Source organism: Saccopteryx leptura, chromosome 5 (genome assembly GCF_036850995.1).
Source record: "Saccopteryx leptura isolate mSacLep1 chromosome 5, mSacLep1_pri_phased_curated, whole genome shotgun sequence".
NCBI lineage: Eukaryota > Metazoa > Chordata > Mammalia > Chiroptera > Emballonuridae > Saccopteryx > Saccopteryx leptura.
The window spans coordinates 139,332,610-139,342,322 of NC_089507.1; positions in this window are offsets into that span (position 1 = coordinate 139,332,610).

A 9,713-nucleotide genomic window follows, 5' to 3' on the forward strand; every position below is an offset into this window, starting at 1 on the left:
GGGAAGTGTTCTGTGAGCAAAAGAACTTAGCTTGTAAATGATGAACCAGGCTCAGATAAATTTTGATGTCCAAAGCTTAGGAGGTCTCTCAGTCTGGACTGCTGCAACATCACAAGAAAAAAGTGCATGTTAAAAAATGGGTCACATCGTGGTAAACAATCAGAAATAGTTTTTATGCCCCTGACAGTCAAGAGCAAAGAAAAGTCTTCTGGTGTTGTCACGACAGCAGACTAGATAATTGTTTTATTTTTAATTGTCTCAATTTCTCTCTAGTAATTTTTACCTCTAAATGCAATGGCTTGATACCACCAGAGAGCTCAGTACATAGAGCATCACACACATACACTAATGTCATAGGATTGGTCCTTGGTCTAGGCACATACAGAAACACATAGAGGATTCTGACTATCTGTGTGTCTGTTTTGCCCCCTCGTCCTCCCTCTAACATTAATAACTAAATAAAAGAAAAATGACAATGTCTTTTTTTGGGTTTTTTTTGCAGCTTAAATTGCTTAGAGGAATGAATTATTTTTTTCAAAATCTCACCCCAAGAGGAAATAAGTGGTAACGTTGGAAAGGACCATATCTCCCCATGTATAAGTACCCTCCCTCTATAAGTAGCACCTTAATTTGGGGGCACAAAATTTGAGAAAATGATAACAAATGCAAAGAAACAGCAAATGCAAGTAAAAATACAACAACAACTCTATACGATGCACCCAGGTTTCAAACCCCACACTTTTAAAAATGATGACTTTTATACATAGGAAAATATGGATAGAAACTCCAAATGTATCTGTGAACATTTCTTTCTTTCCTTTTTTTCTTTTTTTCCAGAGTCAAAGAGAGTTGAGAGAGGGATATATAAGGTCAGACAGACAAGAATGGAGAAAAATTTTTATTATGTGCCAGGTCACAGATCAATCATAATTTTTTAATAAGGACACCTTAGTTGTTTATTGACTGCTCTCTCATATGTGCCTTGACCAGGGGGCTACAGCTGACCAAGTGACCCCTTGCTCGAGCCAGCGACATTGGGATCAATCTGTTGAGCTTTGCTAAAACGAGATGAGCCCACGCTCAAGCTGGCGAATTTGGGATCTGAAATCTGGGTACTGTGCATTTCAGTCAAATGCTCTACCCACTGACCACTGCCTTGTAAGTCTGTGAACATTTTGTTTCCTTTACATTCTCTGGATTTTATTTAGTATCCTGGTTCTTAGTGTTGGTGGAAATGCTGTGTATTTTAAGGTTTTATTCCTCTAAAATATATTCATCATTACATTTTTAATAGATTTTCTTATGTAGTTTTTATTTTCATTAAATTTAAGGTATTTTACAACTTGAATTGTGATTTTGAGTGGTGGTTATATAGGTTTGAATTTCATTACATTAAAAAGAGGGATTTTAGTTCGTTTCTTTTACTGTTTAGTATATAAAGTGTAATGACGACAAGAAACATGCTTTATATCATTTCTATGGTTAGAGGTAGTTGAAACTTGCTTGAAAGAATATACAGGATTATCTGCGGAAAATGTTTTTTAAGAGTGCTTCCCTGCTGCCACCTCCTGTGCACCTTGGAAATAATAGCTCAGAGCAGTTCACCTGGATAAACACAGCAGTTGGGTGTTGTGTGTTATCTATCAATTTTGAATCGAAGCCTATCTAGAAGATACTTTCATAACTTGTAAATATAAGGGAATTCTAGTTACTGTTTGCTACCTGTTTCAATGTTAACTGTAGTGTAAGCAAGGGATACACTTCATATCATTTCAATCTTCTGAAGTTTGCTAGAACTTGCTCCATAGCACATAAAATATTGGTCTCTGTTACATGTGCTTCTCTGCTGCCACCTCATTTGCATCTTGAGAATCACGCTTGAGTACAGGTCCAAAGAAAAGTTTTGGCAGCTAAGATTGTCTACAACCATTGATTCCAATTAGCTGCTTCTGTGAAGTATTTCTGTATACATAGTGGTTTGTTTTCTGAGAAACTATCGTTTCATCTTGGTATTCTTTTTACCTTCAGCCATACTTTCATAAAGCCTTTGAAAGTTTCCTTCATATACCAGGCACTTTGCTATAAACTCATGTCACTGCACTCAGTCACTTCCCATTCTACTATTTTTACATCTGTCTTTTGAACTTCTTTTATTTAAATCTACTCAATGTATTTTAAATTATGATGTGCTTTGATTTGACAAGTATATAGCATTTTAACAGCTTTTTATTAAAAAAACGGTATTCTTACTGCAGAAATGCAAAGAAATGATAAGAAACACAAAACAACAAATTTTCATACATAGATAACTACTATTAACTTTAGCAATTTTCTTTCCATATTCTTTGTGTACCAATTATATTTCTCTATGTATATGTACTCAGGTACATTGGGTTCATGTACCCAATGTGTGGATAGATGTGCATTTCACATGAGCATACCTCTCTGTTTCAATAGTGCTTGTCATTTGTGGATAATTGTGTATGTATGCAAATGAATATTTATTCACTCTCCCAGTAAAAATTTATTGAATTTTCATTATATGCCTGGCACTGTGCACGACAGTGTTTGCCATAGTGAATGGGAGAGACTCACTTTCTGTCTTTATGGATATTTCACTGTCATGGAGTAGGAAGAGGTAGGAAAAAATATACATAAAAAATAATAAGTTGTGACAAACACTCGATATGGTAATGCAATACCTTTGGTCCCAGTTGTGATTGATCGTGGCATTGTTAATTATATAAGTTTCTCAGAAGGCAGAGCTGAGACACAAGTCTCGGTTGTTCAGGAATGCATGATCTCAGTTATCAAACTGAGAAAATTTACAAGTGATGCAAAAAATACCCTGGCAAGTGTTCTGTGACCAAAACAACCTAATTTGTACGTGCTGTCAAGGCTCATATAAATTCTGAAAACCAAAGCTTAGGAAGTTTCTCAGTCTGGATTGCTGCCATGGCACAAGACAAAATGCATGTTAGGAAAGGTGTGAATTCATGCTCAACAATCAGAAATACTGATTGTATATGCCCCTGACTGACAAGAGCCTAGAAATGTCTTCTGATGTTGTCACCACAGCAGACTAGATTATTATTTTATTTTTTATTTGCCTCAGGTTGTCTCTAGTAATTTTGTCCCGCTAGAGACAATGGCTTGCTTACACCAGAGAGCTCACTAGTAGGAGCATTAAACTCATAAAGTAATGTCATAGGATTGGTCCCGGTTCAAGGCACATACAGAGACAGATTGATGTTTCTGACTATCTGTCTGTCTTTTACCCCTCACTTCCCCACTCTAACATGAAAAATTAAATAAAAGAAAAAATGACAATGGCTATTTTTTTGTTGTTTTTGCAGCTGAAATTCTATAGAAGAATGAATTATGTTTTTCAAAATCTCACCACAAGAGAAAATATGTAGTAAGTTTGTAAAGTACCATATTTCCGCATGCATAATATGCCTCCATGTAGAAGACGCACCTTCAATTTTGGGCACAAAATTTGAGAAAATGATAACAAATGCGAAGAAACAGAAAATGCAAGTAAAATATAATATAACCTCTGTATAAGACCCACCCAGTATTCAAATCCCACATTTTTCAAAAAGATGAGTCATAAACGAGGGCAAATATGGTATACACCTGCCGAATGTCTCAGTGAACCCTTTCTTACTTTCTTACTTTTCCTTTTTTTTTTTTTTTACAGAGACAGAGTGAGAGTCACAGAGAGGGATAGATAGGGACACAAAGACAGGAAGGTAAAGAGTGTTTTTTTATTATGTGCCAGGTCCAAGATCAATCATCTGTTTTTTGTTGTAGCATATTAGTTGCTCATTGACTGCTCTCTCATTGTGCATTGACCAGGGACCTACAGCTGACCGAGTAACCTCTTGCTCGAGCCAGTGAGAATATTGGGCTAAAAGTGGTGAGCTTTGCTTAAACCAGATAAGCCCACGCTCAAGCTGGTGACCTTGGGATATCAAACCTAGGTTCTCCGCATTCCAGTCAAATGCTCTATCCACCACGCCACCGCCTCCTCAGGCTGTGAAAATTTTTATCTTTTACTTTCTCTGGATTTTGTTTAGTATCCTGTTTCATAGTATGGGTGGTAACATTGTGTATTTTAAGGTTTTTTTTCACTAAAATGTATTCATCACAACATTTTTCCATAAGTTTTCTTATGTAGTTTTTATTTCCATTAAGTTTAAAGTATTTTGTAACTTGAATTTTGATTTTGAGCAGTGATTATTTAGGAGTGAATTTCTTAACTTTAAAAATGAAGGGTTTTTTAGTTCGTTTTTATTACTGATTTCTAGAGTAAGTGTAATGACAAGAAGAAACATGCTTTATATCATTTCAAAGGTTTGATGTAGTTGAAACTTGCTTAAAAGAAAATAAATGATTGTCTGAGGGAAATGTTCATAAGTGTGCTTCTCTGCTGCCACCTCGCCTTCAGCTTGGGAATAACAGCTCAGAGCAGTTCACCTGAAAAAGCAAAGGAGTGGGGAGTTGTTCTTTATCTATCAATGTTGAAAGCAAGACTATTTAGAAAATACTCTTATAACTTGTACATGTAAGGAATTTCTAGTTATTGTTTGCTACTTGTTTCAATGTTAACTCTAGTGAAAGCAATAGACATATTTGATATTATTTCAATCCTCTGAAGTTGGCTGAAACTTGCTGCATAGCACATACAATAATGGTTTCTGTTACATGTGCTTCTCAGCTGCCACCTCGTGTGCATCTTGGAAATCACGCCTCAGAACAGATCCAAAGGAAAGTAATAGTGGAGAGGATTGTCTAAAAACTTTGATTCCAATTTGCCGGTTCTGTAAATATTTTGTGTATTCTTAGTGATTTGATTTCTGGGAATCTATGGGTTCATCTTGTTTTTCTTCTTTCCTTCCAGCAATGCTTTAATAAAGCCCTTGAATGTTCCCATCGTGCTCCAGGCACTGTGCTAAGAACTGTATGAGTAGTTGGTGCACTCATGTCTTCCCATTCTAATATTTTTACTTCTGCTTTTGGACTCCTTTATTGAAATCTTCTTAATGTATTGTAAAATAAGATGTGCTTCGATTTGAAAAGTATGTTGAGTGTAACTGAATTTTTATTATAAAAACTGTATTCTTATTGCAGAAGTGCAAGAAAAAATGAATACAATACAAAACAGCAAATTTTAATCTAGAGATAACTACTGTTAATTTTATGACATTATCTTTCCATATTCTTAGTGTACCTATTATATTTCTATATCTATACATACTAAGGTACATTGGGTGTGCATACATCTGTGTGTATAGATGTGCATTGCATATGAGCATATGTCTCTGGGTCCACAGTTTCTATCATTTGTGAATACCTGTGTATGCATGCAAATTACTATTTATGCTTTTATTCGTTAAACACTGAAAGTATTTCTATTATGTTCCAGGCACTGTGCTCTACACTGGTTGCCTATAGTAAAAGAGACAGACTGTCTATATGAATAATACACTGTCATGCTGTAGACAGAGGAAGAAAAATGTACATAAATAAAATAATTATAAGTTGTGATAAACACTGGATATAGTAGTGCAATGTCTTGATCCCAGTTTTCATTGATCGTGGCGATATTGAGTATATCAGTTTCTCGAAAGGCAGAGCTGAGACCTAAGTCTCAGTTATTCAGAAATGCATGTTCTCAGCTATAAAACTTAGAAAATTCTCAAGTGCTGAAACGAAGACCCTGGGAACTGTTCTGTGAGCAAAAGAACCTAGCTTGTAAATGGTGACCCAGACTCAGATAAATTCAGATGTCCAAAGCTTAGAAGGTCTCTCAGTCTGGACTGCCGCAACAGCACAAGAAAAAAGTGCATGTTAAAAAAGTGGTCACATCGTGGTAAACAATCAGAAATATTTTTTATGCCCCTAATAGTCAAGAGCAAAGAAAAGTCTTCTGGTGTTGTCACCACAGCAGACTAGATGATTGTTTTATTTTTAATTACCTCAATTTTTCTCTAGTAATTTTTTCCACTAGATACAATGGCTTGATATCACCAGAGAGCTCAGTACATAGAGCATCACACACATACACTAATGTCATAGGTTTGGTCCTTGGTCTAGAAACATACAGAAACACATAGATGTTTCTGACTATTTGTGTGTCTGTTTTGCCCCCTCGTCCTCCCTCTAACATTAATAACTAAATAAAAGAAAAATGACAATGGCTTTTTTGGGGGGTTTTTTGCAGCTTTAATTGCTTAGAGGAATGAATTATTTTTTTCAAAATCTCACCCCAAGAGGAAATAAGTGGTAATGTTGGAAAGTACCATATCTCCCCATGTATAAGTAGCCTCCCTCTATAAGTAGCACCTTAATTTTGGGGCACAAAATTTGAAAAAATGATAACAAATGTGAAGAAACTGCAAATGCAAGTAAAAATACAACAACCACTGTATACGATGCATCCAGATTTCAAACCCCACATTTTTACATAGGAAAATATGGATAGAAACTCCAAATGTCTCTGTGAACATTTCTTTCTTTCCTTTTTTTCTTTTTCTCCACAGTCAAAGAGAGTTGAGAAAGGGATAAATAGAAACAGACAGACAAGAATGGAGAAAAATTTTTATTATGTGCCATGTCACAGATCTCTCATCATTTTTTCATAAGGACACCTTAGTTGTTCATTGACTACTCTCTCATATGTGCCTTGACCAGGGGGCTACAGCTGACCAAGTGACCCCTTGCTCGAGCCAGCGACATTGGGATCAACCTGTTGAGCTTTGCTAAAACGAGATGAGCCCATGCTCAAGATGGCGAATTTGGGATCTGAAATCTGGGTACTGCGCATTTCAGTCAAATGCTCTACCCACTGCACCACTGCCTTGTTAGTCTGTGAACATTTGTTTCCTTTACATTCTCTGGATTTTATTTAGTATCCTGGCTCTTAGTATTGGTGGAAATGCTGTGTATTTTAAGGTTTTTTTCCTCTAAAATATATTCATTATTTCATTTTTAATAGATTTTTTTATGTAGTTTTTATTTTCATTAAATTTAAGGTATTTTACAAATTGAATTGTGATTTTGAGTGGTGGTTATATAGGTTTGAATTTCATTACATTAAAAAAAGGGATTTTAGTTCATTTCTTTTACTGTTTAGTATATAAAGTGTAATGACGACAAGAAACATGCTTTATATCATTTCTATGGTTAGAGGTAGTTGAAACTTGCTTGAAAGAATATACAGGATTATCTGTGGAAAATGTTTTTCAAGAGAGCTTCCCTGCTGCCACCTCGTGTGCACCTTGGAATTAACAGCTCAGAGCAGTTCACCTGGAAAAACACAGCAGTTGTGTGTTGTGCGTTATCTATCAATTTTGAATCGAAGCCTATCTAGAAGATACTTTCATAACTTGTAAATATAAGGGAATTCTAGTTACTGTTTGCTACCTGTTTCAATGTAAACTGTAGTGTAAGCAAGAGATACACTTCATATCATTTCAATCTTCTGAAGTTTGCTGGAACTTGCTCCATAGCACATAAAATATTGGTCTCTGTTACATGTGCTTCTCTGCTGCCAACTCATTTGCATCTTGGGAATCACGCTTGAGTACAGGTCCAAAGAAAAGTTTTGGTAGATAAGATTGTCTACAACCATTAATTCCAATTAGCCACTTCTGTGAAGTATTTCTGTATTTCTATTGTTTTGTTTTCTGAGAAACTATCGTTTCATCTTGGTTTTCTTTTTTCCTTCAGCCATGCTTTCATAAAGCCTTTGAAAGTTCTCTTCATATACCAGGCACTTTGCTAAGAACTCATGTCACTGCACTCAGTCACTTCCCATTCTACTATTTTTACATCTTTCTTTTGAAATTCTTTTATTTAAACCTACTCAATGTATTTTAAATTGTGATGTGCTTTGATTTGACAAGTATATAGCATTTTAACAGCTTTTCATTATAAAAACGGTATTCTTATTGCAGAAATGCAAAAAAATGATAAGAAAAACAAAACAACAAATTTTCATACATAGATATCAACTGTTAACTTTAGCCATTTTCTTTCCATATTCTTTGTGTACCAATTATATTTCTCTATGTATATGTACTCAGGTACATTGGGTGCGTGTACCCAATGTGTGCATAGATGAGCATTGCACATGAGCATACCTCTCTGTTTCAATAGTGTCTGTCATTTGATGATATTTGTGTATATATGCAAATGAATATTTATTCACTCTTCCAGTAAAAACTTATTGAATTTTCATTGTATGCCAGGCAATGTGCTTGACAGTGGATGCCATAGTGAATGGAAGAGACTCACTTTCTGTCTTTATGGATATTACACTGTCATGGAGTAGAAAGAGGAAGGAGAAAATATACATAAAAATGATAAGTTGTGACAAACACTCGATATGGTAATGCAATAACTTTGGTTTCAGTTGTGATTGATCGTGGCATGGTTAAGTATATCAGTTTCTCGGAAGACAGAGCTGATACATAAATCTCGGTTCTTCAGGAATGCATAATCTCAGCTATAAAACTGAGAAAATTTACAAGTGATGCAAAAAATACACTGGGAGGTGTTCTGTGACCAAAAGAACCTAACTTGTAAGTGCTGTCCAGGCTCATATAAATTCTGAAAACCAAAGCTTCGGGGGTTTCTCAGTCTGGACTGCTGCCATGGCACAAGAAAAAGTGCATGTTAGGAAAGGTGTCAATTCGTACTCAACAATCAGAAATACTGATTGTATATGCCCCTGACTGACAAGATCCTAGGAAAGTCTTCTGATGTTGTCACCGCAGCAGAATAGATTATTATTTTTTTTAATTGCCTCAGGTTTTCTCTAGTAATTTTGTCCCGCTAGAGACAATGGCTTGCTTACACCAGAGACCTCACTAGTTGGAGCATCACACTCATACAGTAATGTCATAGGATTGGTCCTGGTTCAAGGCACATACATAAATAGATTGATGTTTCTGACTATCTGTCTGTCTTTTACCCCTCACTTCCTCTCTCTAACATTAAAAATTAAATAAATAAAAAAATGACAATGGCTTTTTTTTGTTGTTTTTGCAGCTGAAATTGCATAGAAGAATGAATTATGTTTTTCAAAATCTCACCACAAGAGAAAATAGGTAATAAGTTTGTAAAGTACCATATTTCCGCAAGCATAATAAGCCTCCGTGTAGAAGACGCACCTTGATTTTTTGGGCACAAAATTTGAGAAAATGATAACAAATGCGAAGAAACAGGAAATGCAAGTAAAATATACTACAACCACTGTATAAGACGCACCCAGTTGTTAAACCCCACATTTTTCAAAAAGAATGAGTCTTAAACGAGGGCAAATATGGTATACACCGCTGAATGTCTCTGTGAACCCTTTCTTTCTTACTTACTTTTCTTTCTTTTTTTTTTTTTTTTTTTCAGAGACTGTGCGAGAGTCAGATAGAAGGATAGATAGGGACACACAAACTGGAAGTCAAGGAGTTTTTTTTTTATTATGTGCCAGGTCAAAGATTATTCATCAGTTTTTTGTTTTGACACCTTAGTTTCTCATTGACTGCTCTCTCATTGTGCCTTGACCAGGGAACTACAGCTGACCGAGTAACCTCTTGCTCGAGCCAGTGAGCCCACTGGGCTCAAGCTGGTGAGCTTTGCTTAAACCAGATAAGCCCACGATCAAGTTGGCGACCTTGGAATCTCAAATCTAGATCTTCTGCATTCCA